Source organism: Drosophila mojavensis, unplaced genomic scaffold, assembly GCF_018153725.1.
Source record: "Drosophila mojavensis isolate 15081-1352.22 unplaced genomic scaffold, ASM1815372v1 contig_136, whole genome shotgun sequence".
Taxonomy (NCBI): domain Eukaryota; kingdom Metazoa; phylum Arthropoda; class Insecta; order Diptera; family Drosophilidae; genus Drosophila; species Drosophila mojavensis.
The window spans coordinates 17,502,288-17,523,366 of record NW_025318667.1 but is presented as its reverse complement, the minus strand read 5'-3'; the positions used below and the strand labels follow the sequence as shown (position 1 = coordinate 17,523,366).

At 36.4% G+C, this 21,079-nt stretch overlaps 1 protein-coding gene across 1 annotated transcript in view; it reads left to right on the top strand.

The window, feature by feature from the left end:
• Positions 1 to 21,079, top strand: part of LOC6584083 — a 77,733-nt gene that overhangs the window by 13,236 nt on the left and 43,418 nt on the right. The window contains exon 2 of the mRNA XM_002009707.4: positions 3,368 to 3,418. The gene's annotated coding sequence lies outside the window, so the exon portion shown is untranslated. The remainder of the gene's footprint in view (positions 1 to 3,367; positions 3,419 to 21,079) is intronic.

Here is a 21,079-nt window from a genome sequence, read left to right as displayed (position 1 = left end):
AATAAATTGATGCAGTTCCTAATTAGTTTTTGTTTACAAATTGAGTTTGCATTGTTTGAGAAATTTGATATTTGCGCATGTTAACCTGAATGCAAATCTAATTATTAACTGACTAATTGATGGCTGTCTATAAACAAGTTCGAAAAAGAAAGGGAACACACTTGAATGATATCCTGTAAACTTCGATGAGTGTAGCTGAAAGAGTTAATTAATCAGAAACAGAAGCTTTAGACATTGCATAAAGCCAATATACTCTGCTCATTTGTGGACGGGCATAAAAGTTGTCTTGGGCTAAAATTTGATGGATGTATATATAAAATATTATATTGTACGAGTCTTAGTTATAATTAATTTAGACAGTTATTTTGTTCTTTTTAAATTTATAAATGAACATTGCGTAAAGTCCTTGATTTATATTTAAATCACATTAGTAAGTACATCACCTATTATTAGTAATTTTTATCAACAAAATGTGTGTGTGTGTGTGCAACCCGAGTAACTCTGATAAAATGGGGTATATGCAGTCTAGTCTACCCTTATCTTTTCACTCAGCTGTGTCGATATTATTTTGATAAATTAGCTGCTAAAACAGCTTAAGTCAAGCAAATAAGCAATGTTCTTGGAAAATACTGCAGACGTGTGTGTGTGTGTGTGTGCGTGTGCGCTTTAATATGTCAAAATTATAAATTGACTAAATTGACTGTGAAATGTGCAGACTTGAAGCTATTAAATAAGCTATGTGTGGGAGCGAACTGAGCTGAGAACGAGCGACAGCAATAACACTAAATTGAACTAGCTGCAAGCATCTGGGATATGCCATGCCAGCCACTGAGGCAGCATGTTCACATGCTCTAGACATATGTAGCAAGAAATTGTGAACAATTAAAATGGCAACAACAAAAGCAACAACAGCAAAGGCATATTGATTGCAATTGCAGCGAAGCGAAGTGTACAATGCGGCGTATGCGCAACGTTGCAAAAATCATAAGTAAATAATCAACAAGCTGCAAAACAACAGCCATAGCAACAACAACAAAGACAACAACGGCAACAAGAAATACCTAAAATAATTATTAGTCCAGCACCAGAGTCGATTGCAATGATATATGTATATATATATATATACAGATATACATACATATATACATACAGATATACATACATATATACTACAAAGTCCAATGATCGCTTTAGCAACTCTTGTAACTAACTCTGTCTATATGTATGTATATACGTATATATTTAATACATATGAACGCTTTTGTTTTTCAGTTGAAACTGTTATGGTTAAAGTGAGCACAAAACAAACAAGCAAAAAATGCTGCAAACGGGTTTAAGCGACTGCATAATACTCGTTCACAGTCGAAGCCGTAAATCAAAAGTATTTTACCAGCATAACATGATGATGTTAAGGAGATGATAATGCGTAGATCATTATGAGATGATGATTATGAGGAGGAGATGATAATGAAAGGAGATCTAAAGTAATATTCAGCTGCAGAGCTTGGGATCTCTGGATGATGTCTTATTTATGAATGCATAATATCATATTATGAGCCCCCCAAATATTTAATTATAATATAATTCATTTGAATGTTTTGAGCATTTAAATAGGTCCCATAAATACAGCTCAAACCACTATACCCTCTTCACAGCGCCAGCATGAGCATGAAAACAGTTAAGCAAACAGAGAGAAACATAAACAGACGCATGGCTTAACCGAGGATTGAGCTGTTGTGTTGTGATTCATGGCTCTATTGTTGCACTTGCAGTGAATCCCACATTGCTCGTGGTCAGCGATGTGAGTCATTTGAGTGTTATCAAAAGAAATTTCCACATTTTCACAGGGCACAAAGCGCAGCGCGCATTTATCAGCGAGTACGCTGAGCAAACAAACGAGACATGTAGATATCTAGCAAAATATAATTGCCAATAGTTGCAAGAAAATTAGAAAAATCATTTGAATAATGTGTGAATGTGAGTGAAAGTGAAATTGAAAGAAAATCTAAGCCAAGTGAGAGTTCATTAATAGAACAATAATGCATGAGACTGCAAGAGAGGAAAAAATCTCTGATAGAAAAAATAACTAGAGAAGCGCTATCTACTACTATCTACTCTTATATACTACTGTTTACTACAATCTACTACAATCTACTACTATTTACTACAATCTACTACTATCTTCTACTATCTACTACTATTTACTACTATCTACTACTATCTACTACTATCTACTACTATCTACTACTATTTACTACTATCTACTATCTACTATCTACTATCTACTATCTACTATCTACTATCTACTACTATTTACTACTATCTACTATCTACTATCCACTATCTACTATCTACTATCTACTATCTACTATCTACTATCTACTATCTACCACCTACTATCTACTATCTACTACTATCTACTTTGAAAGTTTGGAGCTCTAATAATTAAGAGTAAAGCAGGTGATTATAAAATAATTGCAGCAAGACAGGATAGGCAAAAGGCTAGAGAAGCACTCTCTTTCTTTCTCTCTCTCCATATATATATATATGTATGGTTCTACATATAGTATATATTATATACATATATTCGTCTTATATTATTTATAATAATAATTATGATATGTTCATTTATGAGCTTTCATGCTGATAGATTGGACTAGCTTTTCGGTAGCTGCTGCAATCCATTTGCCTCGCAGTCGCAGGCGCTGAGGCGTGGCAGTGTTTGGGGCAGGGCGGTGCTCAAAAGGAGTCGGCGAGCGGCGCCTGTGCTCGCTGCTTGCCTGGAAATGCTTGGCCATAAATTTGAGCACTGCATTTGCGTATGTTTGGCATCGTCGCAGCTGCCAGCTGCTAGCTGCTCTGTCTACTCTGGCTGCTCTGGTTGCTCTGGCTATTGGCTGCCTCCGCTCGGTTAAATTTATGTGCAGATTTTTATGGTTAGTTCCTTTTTTGGCAGCACAAATGCCCGCCGGATATATCCGTCTTAGGGCACACACAGTCAACACTTGCAACATGATGTTGCGGTTCGAGTGCCCGCCAGCGCAGCGTTATTTGCATTCTATGCGCCAGGGGCGGCGTGTAGGGGGTGCAGCCCCCAGGTGCAAAGGTTGCCGTCGAGTCAATTGCAGTCTGGACTAAAAATAACATTTTTTTTTTCTCATTCTCTATTGATTGATGAGCCAAGGTTGAGTACTGCGCGCTGAAAGCATTTCCTCGACGCTCAAATAACAGAGAATACTAATTACCAGATGGCAGCGTCAAATGTAGACTATATTCAATTTGCTAAGCTTATAGAAATTCAAGAAGCTTTTCTACCCTCAATTAAATTTATTTTATTTATGCGTTGTCTTTAATCATTTCTTTGCAGTTATTATGTTGGACACCCCCACAAAGGCAGCTAAAGCAACTGTAGAGTGAGGTAAGTGATATATATATATATATACATTACTGTACTATTTACTTATACATATATATGTGTGCATTTCCAAGCAGTTCATTTATATTGTTTATGGCCATCATGAGCAGCGCAATTTGCAGAACTTTATCGAGTTCTCGCTCAAAGGAATCAATGTTGGCGAAATTGCAAATTGAAATCGCAATTTGTGCTAAAAATCAATTTCCGTTTGGCTTTATGAACAAAAATATTTATTTGCTTCATGACATTTTAGATTCAAATTGAATGCAACAGGAGCAGCAGCAGCAGCAGCAGCTGTAGCTGTAGCTGTACCACCTTTCGTGTCGTGTCGCCTCCTCGCACCGTCTCCTCCAGTGCTGCGCATCTATTTTAAAAATGTCTTGTCTTCGTGTTCTTTTTATACCCTGAACCCACTGAAAATGGGAAATCGGGGTATAATGATTTTGTGAAAATGTATGTAACAGACAGAAGGAGGCGTGGCAGACACCATAAAGAACAGTCGAGTTTCGATTATTTGAAATGGCAAATTAAAATTATCGGAAATTATTGTAATTTAATTTATTTCGAGGGGAGAGATTTATTTTCCGATTTAAAAATTTTCGAGACTCGACGGTATGTATGCTCTTGATCAGGATAACGAGTGAGTTGATCTAGCCTCGTCCGGCTGCAGGTCCCCCGTCCACCTGTTCGCTCGTATGAGCGCAAAGATCTCGCACACCACAAAAGCTAGAATTTGGAAACTTTCTACATATATATCAGCTATGCCAGACGCAGTAAGAGCTTATAATTTTATCCATAACATATTTAATTTGCGTATGATCGATAATAATCGATAGTTTTAGTTCAATTTTTAGCTAAGTTGATAAATACTGTCAGAGCTGGAAATTTAAGGTTTACTATGGAGGTTCACTTAATGAATATCAAGATGTTGCAATTTGTAGATTTGGGATAGCACGGCCCCTTTGCCTCAAATTTGAAATAAAATGTATTTAAATACAGTAGAATCCGGTTATAACGACACTCAAGGGACCGTCGTTATAATCGTACAGACGCTTTAAGCGGAGTTCGTTATAACCAGATTCTACTGTACTGGAGACTTGTGCTTGTGTGACTGACCATTAGCTGACCTTTTGCTGGGCTTAGGGTATTGGTCAGTCGAGCAAACCTGACTAAGGCACTCTTACTTCTTTTCATTTCGTTGGCAAAGCGCCAATTTTTTTTTTAATTTTTTTTTTTTTGCGTATTTTTGTGTTTACCTTTTGCAAGTTAGATTCGGACTCCAGCTGTGGCTGTGCGCATTTAATTGTGTTGACAAATGCCCAGTGATATATATGTATATATCTATATATATACAATATATAATTGAATTTTAAAATATGTGCAATTTTCACTTTGAAGATGAGTGATGAGGGGGATGAGAGGGCAAAGTGTGAAGTGAAGCGGAGTCGTTAAGAAACTCTGCTGCTTGGAGCATGCAGTTATTCAATTATCAATTATAGTTGGCTAATTAATTATAAGTTTGTATTGAATGAAAATGTTCAAATGTTTGACTAGGAATTACCATAAAAGTCTTTTGGAGCGGTTAGACAGAAAAGCGTTAAAGGCTCGGGAAATCGCTGAAAGCCTTAAAGCATTTAATGGGAAATAAATCAAACGCTAACAGGTGACGATAAACTGTGTCGGAATATTGCCCGAGCCATGCAAATTGTTTCATAAATTCTTAATTTTTAAGTGAGCTGCCCGTCTTGAAGCTATAAAAAGCGCAAACAACTTTAAATATTTTATGGTTTAAAAACTTGAAAACAAAAGCTTCAAGTGCGCCAAGTTTGGTAAGGCTTTATATTGTAACTGCAGCTTAAGGTAGCGCCTTCTCTACTTGGCTAGATTTTCCTGAAGGACTTGTATTCATGTGTATATATAACACATCTATTTATGTTATTACAAACTGACGGAAGTAAACTGTAAAGAGTTGCTGCCCTTCGCTGACTGACAGTTGATGCGCTGAAAATGCTTTCAGTTGAGTTCAGTTCAGTTCAGTTTTAGTTGAGTTGAGTTGAGTTTGTTTTCATTAATTTTTATAGTTTTTTATTTTTGGCCAAGCACGAAAATGCCGCGAAACGTTTTCCCCCATTTGCAACGAGCTGTAAGGCCAAATCGAGAAACCAGTTCAAAATGCCCGCATAAATATAACCGAAATCAGCTAAACTCGCCCAACCAAATGCATTGAGCAAAGTCAGGGGAGCCAGCGCGCCAAGTTCGTGCTGCCTATGGATAAGTCATTGGAGTTGATTGACTTTACTTTAGAGTGTCCCTAAGGCGGAGTTTGAAAGTATTTACACATATGTGAAGCAGTAGTTGGAGTAAATGTGGCGAACCATTCAGCAAGGATGGGGATATGAAATCTAGCCTAGCTGATGGGTCTATGGGTGGGGCTGTAAGTACAAATTTTCAGTTATTACAATTGCGAGGTATTTGGAAGTTAAGCAGACTCGATTGGAGTTCATGTTTTACTCTGGGATATTGTTTTTTTTTTCCCTTTTGGATGGGACTTCATTCTTTTCCTAAGAAAATTTAACAAATACAGTGGAATCCCGATAATTCCAAATGGTCATTTTTTTTTTTCGATTTACAAAATAATTTAAATTATCGATAATTATTGAGAACGAATTTCTTTCAAGGGGATAGAATTCTTTTTTCGATTTATCGCGATCTTCGATTTAGCGGAGTACGAATTATTGAAACTAGACTGTATTTCTATTTTTGGGATGCAAGAATAAAGTTCTGCCTATGGGAGTTGATTAAGTTTAAGATAGAGTATAGACTTGCATAAACTGTCCTAAGGCGCTTTGACTTGCTCTTATGCTAAATATTAGTTAAAGTTAGTTCAGCGAGAATGGGAATTAAGAATAAATTGACCCAGCGATTTCAAATGGGAATTTCAATTATCAAATTTTTTTATAATTTTTTTTGCGTGGTATCTGGCAGTCAGGCACACTCGATTGGAGTTTCAGGTTTTTCTTTGGGATGTTTTTTTCTTTTTTCATTTTTAAGGGGAAGTTCATTTCTTTTCCATAGCGAATTTAACAAATATGTACCTTTCACTTTGAAAATCGTAAAATGTCACAAAGTGTTCAATAAAAACCCAAATGACAATAAAAATGCGATAAAAAAAAAGGCTAGCAGGCAGCAACCGCAGTGCACAGCAGCAGCAGCCGCAGCAGCAACAACAACAAAAACAATGCAATTGCATAAATTAATGTAAATTTATGCGAAAAATTACAACAGCAACAGCAACAAGCGGCCAACATGTTGCTACAACAAAGAAGAGAGCAGTTACATTTGAAAGAGGCAGGAAGGAGAAGAAGCGAAAGAGAGAAACAGAGAACGAAACAAAAACTATTTATGCTTTTTCACATAGCGGCGCTTTGGTGCGGAGGTGTGCTGCACAGGTGTGCTGGCTGGCAGTGCGAGGCCGAAAGCTATCAAAGCTTAAATATTGTTGCAAATAGTTTTTAACCGGCTTTGCTCGCAACAAGTTCTGCATTGCATTGCATCAGAATGAAATGCAAAACGTAGAAATGGATTTTAAATTTCGTTTTGAATTTTTAAAGCATTTCACACAATTTCCTCAAACTAAAGAAAGACACAGACTTTGCTGCGAGTGTTATATATAATTGGATAATTAGCAGCATCTTTGATTTATGTTTAATTCATAAATGTTGAGAAATTTACGGAAATTTATGTCTGAAACGTGTTGGCAATTGGCTTCAACGGGTCGAAACTCTTCTTCAGTTTTGATGAGTTTCTTAATTTCCATTTTTTTTCTTTCTTTTTTTATTTCCCAACTCGAATCTGTGCTGGGAAACGCATTTGCATATTTTAAAGTTTTCTTTTTGTGGTTTTTAAATGCAACAACAACGACAACAATAAACGAAATCTCCAAGTAGGTTAGCCAGAGCTCTGCTAACTAGCCTAACTAACTAGTTATATAAAAATCGTGGAAATCGTTTTTCATCTTTAACAAGTAAGAAGGCGCCAGTCGAGACTGCTCGACTAGGAGATACCCTGAACCCTCCAAGCTGATATTCTAATTAGGCTGAAAAAACAATGACGATTTTTCGATTATTCTCGATAAAAAAGTTATCGGATGAGTTATCGAAAAAATAAAGCAAACTCGTACTGCCTATGGTATACAGGAGTATGCATGCAAATTTCAGCTCTCTAGCTCTTATAACTTCTGAGATCGACACACTCATACAGACGGACGGACGGACAGACGGACAGGGCTATATCGACTCAGCTCGTCGCGCTGATCAAGAATATATATTCTTTGTGGGGTCTGCCACGCCTCCTTCTGCCCGTTACATACTTTTTCACAAAACCATTATACCCTGATTTCCCATTTTCAATGGGTTCAGGGTATAAAAAGTGGCGCAAGAAATCAAATTGTTGCGGCTAATGTGACGGGCGGCAAATGGGCATGAAATAAAATTTGAATTCGAATCAAATCATATTTACCTGAAATAATAATAATATAAATAACAATAATACTAATAATATAAATAATAATAATAAACAAATATTCTTAATTAAATAAAAGTATTAATTTAAAATGAAATGTCACTTAATTCATAATAGAAGAAATTAAATAAGCCAACGAGATCCCCTGAGCCCTTGAAATAGCAGATATTCCAATAATTCTACGCTTCTTCTATGGATGCATAGAAACGATATGCATGCACACTCACACATCAGCACGCGCTCTGCTTCGGGGGAATTTTGTTGTTGTTGAATACGTTTTGATATAAAAACAGGCATCAAAAGAAATGTCAGTCTCTAGCTTTTATAGGTGCTGGGATAGAAGCATTCAAACATACAGAGAGATGGATCGGTCGATCGAGCTAGCGGAAGCTGATCAGGAATATATATGTATATAGAGACTATGTGGTACTCCACCTGTTATATAAATACATGCCCTGTTGGTCCTTTTTCAAAGGGTTAGGGTATAGTAAAGCTTGATTATACGAAAAACATAAAAATAATAGATCATATTTCATTGATTCTTTTACAAGAAAATCGTAAATGATTTGCTGCAATTGATTAAATGATTGCTGATGGCTGTGCGATGACTTTGTAACTATTGTGGGTCACAAATACTAAAATAAATATACCAAAATACTCACACACACACACACACATGGGTAACACATTGAGAGATATGTGCGCCCATCATGTAATAGCTATAGACTCTGCAGTAATGAGTCCACACAATCAACTCGAATCACTTGGCAATGTAGTTCTGACTCATATAAAAGCAGCGACGCGCCGTCGTCGTCAATAGCGAAAATGACGTGGACGGGGAGTGAGGGGCTGCAGTGGTTGCAGTGGATGCAGTTGGCAATTTTATGCTGGCACACTTGAAAAGGCAACGGTGCGATAAAAATGACACATGGAGTGTGCCATGCCGCTGAAAAGTAAATAAATTCCAAGATGTGCGCAAACTGCAGACATATCAAGTGGCAGGTGCCGACGAGCCTGAGCTGAGCAGGAGGCGGCAGAGTCGGAAGAGTGGGTGTACTCAAAAGTCAAACTGCAGTTGAGTGGCGCAAGATTTGCCCATGAGTGTTATTCAAAATCTCAAAGGCGATGAGCGCAGTAAAAGCCGAGTTCTTCGAATGTTATCTCTGACGGTGGCAATTAATGCGTCATCAAAAATTATAAAAAACACAAGAAAGAAAGCAACAAATTGCACAAGAATGTTCGAATTTCAATTGCAAATTGATTGCGTGTGGCAAGTGCAGGTGAATTTAAAGTTGTAGCCTTTTATTTCTTATCAATCGGTAAATTGATTACGCGGAAAGATTACATAGACTTAGATTATATACAATATGTACATTACTTCCAGTTGAAAATAAACAGCATTTCTAGAAGTTGCCATGAATTGCCTATAAATTGAACATGTTTTAATGAAAATGAAAATATTTTTCAATACTATATGAGCTGGGAGTACGATCAGTATAAAGTATATACTTATATGATATATTAGTCAGCTATTTGTAGATTATTATCAATTAAAAATTTAATATTTCAATTATGAGCAGATTGTATGGATATTTGATTAACAACCATTAGACTTTATACTCATTAATAAAAGTGAAATGAGCATATTGGCTTTGTGCATTGATCGTCTTGCTGTACGTCCGTTCATTCCTCTGTTCGTATGAATGCAAACTCTGTCGACGCTATTGGAGCTAAAAACTTGACCCTCCATTTATAAAGTATCCATTTATAAAGTATCGGAAAATGTATTTTTCATCTCAAAATTCGTGGTATTTTAAGTATTGCACTTGAGCTGAAATTTGGAATATATATACTTACATTGCAACCTCAAGCTCTAAAAGATATGGCGGATATATCTATATCCTAGATATTATATTTAGTGATATCCATATCTAACCGCTAAAGCTTAAATTATAAACAAAATCAAATCAGATATAATTTTTATTCAAATTAATTATTATGAAAAATTATACTAAAATTGTTTTTATAAAAAAAAAAAAAAAAAAAAAAAAAAATAAAAAAAATTTGTACAAAATTTAATATAAATAATATTGTGTGCAGTGAAATTCATTCGTAGAGGAATGTCGTTTTTTTTGCGGGACTCGGGCGACTTGTCAAAATATTGCGAACATCATGTATAACGGTAAAGTTAAGCACAATTGTTTGTCAACTTCAGAAATGTGAAATGAAAAACGAAATGCAATTACGTTGTGACAGTAAAGACTGCAAAATATTCAATCCCTTATACAATTGGCAACAGTTATGCAACAGTTTTTCTTATTGTTTCATGTTCATACACAATTTCTCTGTGTGCGTGTGTGTGTATGTGTGTGCATTTACGTGTTTGCTTGTTTTTTGGGGTTTTCACCTGTGCGACAAACAAGTCCAAAATGATTATGGAAAAAACAATTCGAATTGGAAATGCACATGCAACAAGCAGCAGCAGCAGCAGCAGCGGCAGCAGCAGCAGGAGTCGTGTTGTTGCCAACAATGGCAACAATTTCAGCTGGACAACTGGACAACCTTCGGGCTGGTAGCTGTTGCCCCCGCTTGGCTCCTTTTATGGGCAATTTTTCGTTTGTTTGTTTGCTGTTGAGAGGTTGCGAGCACATAAAGTTCGACAAGCCGGAATATGTGAGGCATAGAGCGATACGAACGACGATGCGAGCGGGAGAGAATTAAGTTCAATTTCATATGAGTCTCGATATCCAATTTGACTTGGACTCTCTGAGTGCGGCTGATTGGCGAACTTGATTTGTGCAAGCAATGAAGATTCGTTGTAATTTCGCCCTTTGATCGCAATAACCTTGGTGTAACGAGATATGGCCATGGATTGGGTACCGTTGATTGAAACGATGCTATATATATATATATATACATATGTGTGTGTGTTTGCTGTAAGCTCAATTGAAAGCTATTTACCCGTCCAGGGCAGACTTGACCATGCCGCCGTCCGACCTTAAAGCCAGCTACAAAGCCTTTAAACAAACAAGTTCATTAATCAAAAAAAAAAAGAAATACGAAGAAAAACGAGAAAAATAAAGGGCGAGAGCGGTGTTGGAAAAAAGGTAGATTTTCGAAAAGGTATGAAGGACAGATAACTCGATTTGTATTTGGGAATTGAGGATGAATTATGCACAACTTGTGCGCTGTTTGCTTTGTAATTGTTTGTTAGTCAAAGCAGCCAGCTTTACGGCCCCAAAAATCGAATTCGAAATCAAAGCAAAGTCGTTGAAAGCAAATGCCAACACTGAAATTAATTGTGTTATATTTGCTAATGAATCTGTTTGTAATGATGTGAAAAGAAGTTTCGAAGTAGAGGCAGGCTGTACCCTCAATCTGTTGAAAATGGAAAGTCTGTGGAAAGGGATGTAACAAGCAGAAGGAGGCGTGGTAGACCCCATATAGAATATCAGGATGACAGGCTGAGTTGATCCAGCCGAGCCATACACAGTACGAGTTTGTTTATCGATAATTTATCGAATTTCCTTTTTATCGACAATAATCGATGGCTTTGTCTTTAAAGCGTATTTTGAACACTGTAAGAGCTTGTAATCCGATTTTCTGTGTAGGTTCATGCAATGAAATCAAAGAATTTAGTAATGTTTCGATTTTGGTTAACCACGCCTCCTTCGCCTTAAGTACTCAGGGGATCTCTTAGTCGTGCAATCCCGATTGAAGTATTCTCACTTGTTTTTAGAGTTTGTTTGTCGACTATGTGCACTCAGGCGTTTATTGAAATTAAAATCTTATTCATACTATTTTTTTTATAATGTTTACTAAAAACAGAAAAACATTCGACACTTTTTTTTCAATTTATAAAAAGTTATAATCTCATTAATTTAATTGCCCAAGCTTTGTTTGATGCCCAAATGAAGGCAAGGCCAGGCCAGAATTAGGCAATCCAGTTGAAATACGTTTTGCTGTTGCAATTGCGGCTATAATTGTACCTGAGATTGTATCTTGTTTTGTTATTTAAACAAAGTATAAACAAGAGTCAAATCCTCAACTGATAACACAAAGCTCACAAAATATTCCATGATGCTAAGAGATGCTCTCAACGCTCACTCCTAATTAAGCAAACACAAACAAAGCTCAACTCGAAATTCTTTGTCATTTAGAGGCGGCAGCAAATACAATGGACAGAGAGAGAAACTCTTCTAATATCTAAAAACATAAATTATCCCAGAGATAAAAGAGTCGGATGGAGTAACACTCATATAAAACATTTTCTCTTATTTTTTTTTTTTTTTTTTTTTTTTTGTATATGTTGGGGTCGTGTGATAATTCTTATGAGAGAGAGAGACGGCAAATCGAGCCAGATGTGTTCATGAAAATAGTAGTGCAAGGGAGCCCTAAAATGTTGAGCAATAAAATGTGGTGATAAAAGCAATTAATTTATGGTATTCACTTTGAATTTTAAAATACGTTATTGTTTGTCTTCAGATTCCTAAAATTGTATTTAGTATAATAAATTTTGTATTTATACATTTAGTAAGTTTTTATGATATGCAGTTGGAGTTGCGAAAAAAGATAAATACAGTACAATACAATTTGAAATTAAAATTAAGATTAGCATATATATCCTATACTCATTCACGGCAATATAATGAGTATATCGGATTTGTAAATTGCCCGTTTGATAGATAAATACAGTAATAGTTACTAAAATGGAAAAATATGTTATTTAATATTAGCTTAACATGTTTTTTTTTATTTTTATTTTTATTTTATTTTTTTTTATAATTATTTTACTATTATTATTATTTTTTTTTTTGTAATTTATTTTTTTTTAATTAAATTTTTAAAATGTTGTTGTAATTTAATTTTTTTTAAGTTAATTAAAATTTTTTCCTTAATTTAATTTATTTATTTTTTTGTTTAATCAAAGAAAATGACAGTTTGCTTGATGTAGGCAATAATAATTATTTAATTTGGTTCAAGTAAATTTGTTGATTAATACTGTGATTATATCAATATACATTTATTTGATATATAAACGTAATCGGCATAAATTTATATAACTGAGTGGAAGGTGAGGTATTTGCTGATCACAAGATCTTCGCTCTCGTAAGGTCAGAGGCTGAGACTGAGGCTGAGGCTGAGGCTGCCAGAGTAACAATCTTTTTCTCACTTGTCTTCTACTCGACCAAAGTTTTCTTTCCCTCTCTCATCTCTGCCTCTCTGCCTCTCTGTCTGTCGTGTGACCCAGTTTTAATTGCAGACTATGACTCAACTATGAACAAGAACTGAACTGAAACGATTCCAAACACATGTAGATAGTTCGTTATTGTTGTTGTGTGTGTTTCTCAACATGTTTAATTGGTATTTGCGCGCATATGAAAGTGGCACGACAACTTGGTTATTCCGTGGTCTCTTGCGACAGCGCACAAGCGCACTTTTAACTATAGTTCTTAGGCTAGCTGTGCAATTGTAGAATCTTTGCTTAATTAATTTACCTATTCGTATTGATGTGACAGGGGCAACAGGCAGGTCGGAAGTTCGCAAGGTCGAGAGGTCGCTAGCCCAGGGTTCGCATTTCAGAGTAGAATCGAGTGGAGAGCACTCCCTGCTGGTTCGCTTGTTCGCTTTGAAAATGGTTTCAGCTCTTGATTTATTTGCACTTGGCAAGCCTTTAATATGAATTGTTTATTTAATTTAATTCTTTAATTGCTATTTGCCTTATTATGTTAGCTTTTTAGCTGCGCGTTGTATTTTACACGAATTTATCAAAAACAATTTTTTTTTCATTTCATTTTTATGGCTGCTTTCCCACAGTGTTGTTGTTGTCGTTGCTGTAGTTGTTGTTGTTGTTGTTGCTGCTGCTGTTGCTGTTCACTTGCCGTAATTAAAATACACTTAACGGTGCTTTGCATATTGCCTTTTGGATAAGCGCTGAGAAAATGTTAACGACCTACGAAAAGCTAACGGTATGAAAATGCATACGACGACTATGGGATACCCTTTAAAGAAAGGAGTTGTTCTTAGTTATGAGTGATTATATCCATATCAGTAGAGCTATATATACAAAATATAAATATGCATATGAAAATATATACGAAGTAATGTAATAAAAGTTAAGTCAAGTTTTTAATTAAATGCAGATTTTTGTATTATAAAAAAAAAAATAGTTACAGGCTACATTGGGTATAACGAACTTCAACAATAAGCCAGCTAAAGAAGCAACAACAAATTTTATAGCACTGTAGTTGCAGTTGTTGCTGTTGCTGCTGCTGCTGTTGCTGCTGCTGCTGCTGTCTTGCCCCGAATGGCTGCCGCGCTGCCGGTCTGGCGCTTTAGCAAACTTTGCTGCATAGGCCTTTTAAATGCTTACAGTGGAAACAATTTATAACGTCGAGCACAAAATTTATAACGGCAACAAGCAACACAATGGCAATAACAATAACTGCAGGGAAAATTGGCAAAAGGAAAAAAGTCAAATGGCTGCCATAACTGGCAATTAAATGCACATGTGTTGCTGGCCAGTTGCAACACGTACCTACCCCCATCCACCCCCTACCACCCAGCGATCTGTGGGGCAGCTAACTCTAACCCACATACATACATACATACTTACATAAATGCATACATAAATGTATTCATGTATGTATACATAAAATATTTATGCTATGCTATGGGCCGCAGTGGAGTGTGTCTATAAGAAAGTATGCATTTTCTCAGAGCTCAGCAGAAAATGAGCAATGAAAATACCATCAGTCAGCTACAACAGCAACAATAACAACAGCAACAGCAACAATAACAAAGGCCAAACAGCTGCTGTTCTTCTCAATGAACTTTGCATGCACTTAATTGCTCACGCTGTCAGACAACAACAACAGCAACAGCAACAACAACAACAACAGCAACAACAATGACAACAACAACGATTAGACACTTACAACAGCTACTGTTATCCATCCGATGGCAAATTAAATGTGATTTAAAGCAACCAAATGCATTACATAAGACCCGTTGGAGTGGGAGCCCAACTTGATTATATAGTGGCCAACAGTTGGTATACTAGAAATGCATAAATATCTTAACACTCTGACACATATAAGCACGCGAGCATATTCAAGTCTACTCTAATGCTAATATAATGCTTGAGATTACCTCTTAGGATTGTAAGAGTTCAAGCAGGTATATCGACTGTGAAAGAGAGAGAGAGAGAGCGTTACTAACGATTGCCATCGAGTTATATTGTATTACTTCTTATATATACCATGTATATGTATATCATATAATATAAATACAATCGAGTCATATTATGTTCCCTCTCATTCTACATACGTATATTCTCTGTTAATCCATAAAAAAGAAGAGAGAGATTTGCCGTCAATCGCTATGAACTATAATTACAATGGAGTCATACTCTATTCCCTCTTATTCTACATACCATCTCGCTTCCTCCCATCTCTCTCTCTTTTTCTATATTATATTTCTTGCTAGCGTACAGCTCATTAAATATAAATATACTCAAGTTAAACAACATTCCCTCTTATTCTAAATACCATCTTCAATCTCCCATCTCTCTCTCTCTCTCTCTGTTTTTCTATATTATATTTCTTGCCTCTATACAGCATATCTTTCAGTCTAACCCTTAGCTCTGGCAAAGCTCTCGCTTGCTAAAGTTCTTAGTACCTTATGGCTTTTCGTGCTGCCCTTCACACAATTTTCTGTAATTTCTATAATTATGTACGAATGGCTTGGCGAAGGTAACGAGCTCTAAGCCGCGGCTTTATACTTTAAAATAATAATTCCGCCAGAGTAGCTTACTACAACGTGGAAATTACGCTGTATACCCTGGAATTGAAGGGCCAACTGAAATGGGGCACTCAGCAGTGAATGTGGCCTTCATTGAACTAACGTCAAATCGAAATCAAATATCGAACTTTAGGTAATTGATCGTATTTCACAGAAAGCTTGAGCTCAAAGTAAACATTTTTGATTGAAGTGCTGGTGTATAATGTTCAATTGGTCTTGAATTGGAGCTAGTTGAATTTACAAAAAACGATTCAAGGATGGTATCGGCATCGATATATATGATATACCATATATCATATCGTTGAGTGAGTCTTTTCTCTAGTGAAATTTGCACCATATAAATGAAATAAAATGATATCAATGATTTATATTGTCTATATATTAAAAATATGTATATGTACATCAAGTATAAAATGTTTATAATAATATTGAATATATGTATTGAAAATATATATTTTTATCCAACTTTTATATATGAAAACATAGTTTAAAAATAATTTCTATTATCTTAATTAAATAACTCTCACATGTTTTATGAAATCACAATTTTGTTTATAGAAAATATCAATGAATAATATATTTTTAAATGTAAAGAAAATACAAATAATACTAATAAAAATATTAATCTTGAAATAGTAAAACAAACTCGATACTTATCGAAAAGCTTGCTTATTGATAATTATATAATAGTTAGTAATTTAAATAAATAATATATAAAAAATAATAAAAATAAAAAATATTTTCAATACTCTTATCGAGATATTTATCGATAAATGTAGCAATAAACCCTGCTTAATTTTTGATAATTATATAATAATTAGTAATTAAAGCTAATTATAATTTTAAAAAAAATTTAAGAAAATAGATATAATAATTGCAAATCAAATGCTGATCTCGAGATGCTTATCGATAAGCCCTGCTTGATTGTCGATAGTCATTCTATCGTCTGCAACTTTTGAGTTTGCTCAGAGAGGTAGTGCTATGGAGGGAAACGTTTGCATTAGATTTCGTTTGGTCTGCGGTCTCACTAATAGCTTTATGCAATTACGTGATTCGACACAAAGCGAAACAGTTTAAAACTTGGCAACTTGGCTGGCTGCTCGACTGCTCGATTGCGCGGTTGCTTGGCTGCTTGGCTTGCCCCTTCGGTTGCATAAAGTATTTTAACAATATTTTTGTGATTCAGCAACGTGCAATTTCATTCTGGCAGACAGTTACAGCTCTGGCCACTAACCACGGTGGTTGTGCCATAAATCTGAGCCCAACCAACGGCAGGTTGCTTGGCTTGCCGCTTTTGGCTGTTGGCGGTCACATGCAACACCTTGCAGCAGCACCAACAACAACCACAAAAACAACAAGATTTTGTTGCCAAAGAATATCAGCAGCAAAAGCGAATCTGAAAAATTGATTAAAAGTTCTTGCAGAGCTCAAAACGGCATCAATTACCTGTTGCGGGTTAGCTGAGGTTTTTTTTTCGGGTATAATAACAGCAAGAGCAGCAACGGCCACAGTAAAACGTGGCAATACCCTCGACAACAACAACAACAACAACAGAAGCAGCAACAGCAACAGCAAAGAAAGCGCGGCAGGCAGAGTGAAATATGATTACAGCGCTTGGCTTTTAGTTTAAAGCAGTTTTCAATATATGCGATAAGAAGAGACGTTGTTGTTGTTGTTGTTGTTGCTGCTGCTGTTGTTAATGTTGCTGTTGGGTTACTCAGCCATGGCTGCCGCGGACGCTGTTGCATGAAATAACCAAGCTAAGGAGATTGTGAATATCGTGAGCTCTGCCTCTTCTTTGCTAGTTAACTTGCTTGGCTTGGCTGGGCTGGGCTTGGCGCAGTTAAAAGCACTTTAAATACCCTCACAAATGTCGGCCATATGCCCAACAGAAGTGCAGCTTATACAATGGAGAGGGGCAAGCATTTGATTTTCAAGTAAGTTGTTTGGCTTAAGCCCAATCGAATGAGTTTCGTTGTTAAGGAATCTTTAAGAATTGTTATTTAACTCAAAACCATTTGCAGTCGCCACAGCTGCAACAGTTGCTGTTGCACAGGTTGCACATTGCATTTTCTTGTTGCTATCGAATGCTGCTGCGGCTGCAGCTGCAGGCTGAAAAACATTTTCTGCTACATCATTAATGGCCAGTGTCTACAATAAGTTTTTTCCCATTTTTTTTTTTTTTTTTTTTTTTTGGCTTTTGATGCTGGTCTTTGGAGCTTCATTCAGAGCGACGTTGTTCGGGCCATAACAGCAGCAGCAGCAGCAACAGACTGCCGACAATGTTTATTGGTAGTTGTTGTTGTCTGTCTGTTTGTCGGCCTGGACGTTTGTTGGGTCTGCTTGGATCTTGTGCTTCATCGTCGTCGTCTTCTTCTTCTTCGTTTTTTCCATTCCAGGAATTTAATCAAGGTGCATCTCCAAAGAAAAGGCCGCAAGCGAACAACAGCGCTGCCCAAATAGTTAAAGGGCAAACTAAATAAACATTTACTAATGTGACGACGCGACGTTGACGTTGGCGTCGGCGTCAGCCTCAGCAGCTACCACATTAAGCAAATGACTGACTATGAACGACTAGCAGTTATGCTGTAGCTACAAGCTGTAGAAATATTGTAAGCAATTATTGATATATATGGAACTATGAGATATATGCAGGGTATATAGAGCATATAGTGCATATAAAAAGGTATTCATGATAAGTTCAAATCCAGTACTACATTTGCTCGTCGTGCAAGGCCCGACTCGGGAATATATACAGGATATATTGTATATAGCATAGAGTGCATATACATAGGGAACATATACAGTGTATTCATGATCAGTTCAGGTCCACTACTATTTTGAGGCAGGGTATTTGCTAGTCGTACAAGCCCGACTCTAGAATATATACAGGATATATATAGCATAGAGTTCATATACATAGGAAATATATACAGAGCGTATATACAGCATATGGTATACATACATAGGTAATCTAGTTCCAGCTCAGGGTATTTACAAGTCGTGCAAGCCTGACTCGAGCACCCTCTGTTGTTTTCAATCTGTTTTGAAATATATGTTCTACACTTTGGGTTTGTTATCATGATAGAATGTGTGGACGGACTGACATGCATATATCAGTAACTACGGCACGGTGTGCCCATGGGAGGCTTCACTGTGCTGTCCAACGAGCTGTAGTAGTCGACTCTGAAGCACTTGTGTAGATGTTTCATCTTGCTCTCGAAGGTGCTTCGCTCATACCTTTTACAGGGTATACTCTGCATCCACGACATACACACATATATATGTGTTCCGCTCACGCGTAATGATGTGCCGATAATGAAATAGCAATAGTTGCTGTGGCTGTCGTAAAATCATTCTGTTGATGCGCGTGAGCGATAAAATTTCAACACCCCTATCAGAGAAGATGTTCCCGGCGGAGCGCAAACTGCACGAAAATGTAAAGTTTCTCAACTAAGGCAACTTTATACGGATGTGTGCAGTAGTTGTCGTAGTTGTAGTTGTAGTTGTCGTAGCTGTTGTTGCTGTTGTTGTTGTATCTTGAGCATTGCTGGCGGTCTGGGTTTTTATTATGACATTCGAGGCGAGGGTTAGCAGTCAATACTGAGGTAGTTGGCTTAGCCTGTGGCTCACCTGCACAGACTTTAACACAAAATTCACACGCTCGAGATACATTTAGTTGCCTCTCTCTCTCTCTGTCTCTGTCTCTGTCTCTCTCTTTCTGTCTGTTGTTTATTGTTTAGCTCTGTTTTGTTTTGTTTCGCTTGGCCTTTGTTTTCGGCAACAGCTGGCCCGGTGTTCGAAACTGATTCTTCTTCGTATTCTCAGTTACTTGTTTGCTGTTCTTTATTTTTTCCCTTCTTCTCTTTTGCCTTCTCTATCTTATTTTTTGTTTTTTCTTTTCCCTTTGATTTTATTTTTGTATCTAATCAATTTGCTGGCACAATAGAGAGATGATGCGGACGGAACCGCCTGCAACGACAGCTGGCTGTGACTTTATTGTTTTGTATCTGTCAGAGACTCTGCTCTGGCTGACAGCAGCCGCATAGCCCAGTCAGTTGGCCCGAGGCGGCGAACGATTAAATACAAATTAAAAGAACAGTGCCTACCAATCTGTATCTGCCAGATATGCGTTCCTTAATCAAGCCCGCACAGCTCAAGCTGGTCAGCATCTTTACGGCAAAGAAAATGGGTAAAAGAAGAAAAAAAAAAAAAAAAAAGAAACATAATATACCTAATGCCTGCAGCTGTGCACTGATTGTGACTCTGTTTGGCATTGTTCAACTACGTTTTCACATGAAATGGGTCTCACAGACCCACACATACTGAGCAGCACTGGGAGTCCCGTATCATTACGGCTAAAACATATCCGGTTCTGACTGCATTCATTTCAGCCACATGCTGATCCAATTGACTGCAAGTTATCATTAGAATTTTGAAATTCTTTAATTTGACACGCCCCATGGGCGTTACATTGCAGTCAAGTGTTTATTTTTAAATAAATATAATAAATCCGATGAATCCGATTAGCTGCAAAATTCTTAAAGATATTGCAAACTATATATACAGGAAATGATTCAACTTTGTTTAAGATTTTACCTGCTAGAGTCGGAAATATTTATAGATTTATGTAATTATTCCATGCCGCCAATATATTCTTTCTGTTTGGTTAGCTGAGGAATAGAGTACTATTTACAAAAGTAAAATATATAAATATATTATTTATATAAGTAGTAGACCTTAAATGCCTTATGAAAGACTTTACTTCAATTATAATAATTTAAAAATTATTAATTTAATTTTTATTAATTATTTATCTAATTATTATTGTATTAATTTCATTATTAAAATTATTCATTAAATTCATTAAATCGCACGCATAAATTTAGTGTTATCGATACTCAACTATAATCGTATCGATACTCAACTTGAATGACATCAAGAAAAGAGAAAAACTACTTGATTCAAACAGCAAACAGAGACGGCCTTACAAATTGAATACTTTTCGTTTTTTCTGAGGACATTCTATATAAATATGGATCCAACTATGGAAAATATGGTTAAGTATCGATAATATGATAGCCTTGTATCGATAGTTAGCTATAGTACTATCTCCTGCAATACCTATCCCCCTATATCAAGCAACTGCTGTGATTAGGGTATTTCCTAGTCCACACTGTCCAGCATAAGTTAGTGCACTTGTTCGTATACCTGTGCTCAATGCACCTCATATCAAACACAACTCAGATGATGATGATTTCAAATGGTATTGGGTATCCTTAGGTCGGGCAGATGTTTGGATTTTCGTTTGCCGTCTACCTGCTGGCGGCATGCGATAAG